Here is a 2,001-nt window from a genome sequence, read left to right on the forward strand (position 1 = left end):
CCTTTACAGTAAATGGGTTGCTCCCATTGGTAATGTATTGGAGTACCGTGCATGGATATATATGCGCCAGGTACTCGGCTAATAGGTATAGTGTCAGGTGGACACATTGCDMAATRGTGATTATACCGAAATTAGCCTAACGGATAAGTGGACTGCTGAGTAGTGCTCCTCCACTGATTCCGGTTGTTATGGGTCACCCCCATACTGTGTGGTATTCATAGAACTTTGTAAATATTGATTGRCTGCTTACTTATAATGATTTGGTTGAACTTAACATTTAATTGACACATCACATCAAGCATATGTAAGTCATGCATTTTTGTTTGATAGTATAAATTACTTGAAATATTGTATTGTGAAAACTCTTGAATTCACCAGGCATGTAGCCTGATTTGTTTTGTTTGTCGACGTGCATCTCAGGAACTGGTTCAAGTGATTGTGCTAGCAACATTCTTGGTTATTATAAGGCTAGCAGGTAAGTTCATAGGATGATGCAATGCTTGGGACTTTGGAAGCTTAATCTAGTTTGGGAAAATGTAATTTCGAAAGAATATGAAAGTTTTATACCTTGTAAATAGTCGTCTTTATAAAGACTAGTTAGTAATCATAGCTTTTGTATGATCAGTTATTTTGCAATCATTGCTTTTGCAAATGTTTACAGGTAAAAAAAATGGCAAAACACGACTTTTCGTACGGGTCATGCCGAATTTTTGCCAGAAATTCTTTTTAAATCTAAGTATAGGGTGTCAAATCACATGTCTTATATAACCTAACAATAGTTCATCTATAACGCACACACACACGTCAACTAGAGTCACCAAGAGAAATATATGTATTATATAACTCCTAAGGACCCCAGCTAGTTTTGGTGAAAAACCTAATAGGAAAACATAAGCAAGTTCAAAATACCTACCAAAGGGTCAACGGCCTGAATTATTATGCTATGTCTAAACTATGTTTCATGCTTATTATGTTTGATGGAGTTTGTATATACCGTTAGTATAGGAGGTCTTATAACCATCATGTCGTTGTTTGCTAAGATGACCATTTTTCATTCCTCAATTTGAAGCCGATAACCTTTAATTATTTGGATCACAAGATATGCACCTTTGAACTAATCATGATATGATGGTTAATGTTTTAGATATAATGACAAATTTTGGCGAATCTAATCAAAAAATCCTAGGGTTAACTGGAAAAAAAATGTGGTGAAAACATTTATCGACTCTTGTTTGCATGAGATCTCCGTAAATGGACGAGAAGGGGGTAGCCTTAAGGCAGTTTCTTGGAAGAATGTAGCAGAAGTGCTACAAAAGAATCATAATTTTGTTGTTGAACAGCGACAAATGAAAAACCATTATGATTACCTCAAAGGAAAATATAGAGCATAGGCAAAGTTAAGAAACAAGATAGGTAATGTTTATGATGCATCAACAAACATGTTTAATCTGTCAGAAAAGGAATAACAGATACAAATGAAGGTCACGTTTTATCTTTTTCTATTAAGATTATTTTCTTAAATTCTTCTTTTATATATACTTATAAATCTTTTATAAGCAACAAAAAAAATTTGTTGAGAAGTTGCGGACTGTACCTCTTCCCTTTCCTCAACTTTGTATTCAATTGTTTGATGGTGTGGCTTCCACCGGTGTTGGAACTTGGGGACCAACTGGTACTGTTCCAAACCCTTCTAGTGTGACTCCTGAAATTGCTGAAGATTATGACACACAAGACTATTATGATCCAACACAAGAACCACTTCCTTTGGAAGAAGAAATTGTTTTTTGTCCCCAACTTTAAAGGAAAAAACAAATATGAAAACAACGTTCAAAAAATGAGGATGATTTAGCAAGGCTTGTGACACATGTCAAACAGATCTTGAATAAACCACCAGGGGAGGATGAGATGGGTCATTGCATAGATAAGTTGGAAACACTTGGGTGGGAGCAAACTGCATTGTATGACATAGCATTTTACATATTCAACCAAAGCATCGACTAT

Source organism: Cynara cardunculus (assembly GCF_001531365.2).
Source record: "Cynara cardunculus var. scolymus isolate 2C chromosome LG 2, CcrdV1, whole genome shotgun sequence".
Classification (NCBI taxonomy): domain Eukaryota; kingdom Viridiplantae; phylum Streptophyta; class Magnoliopsida; order Asterales; family Asteraceae; genus Cynara; species Cynara cardunculus.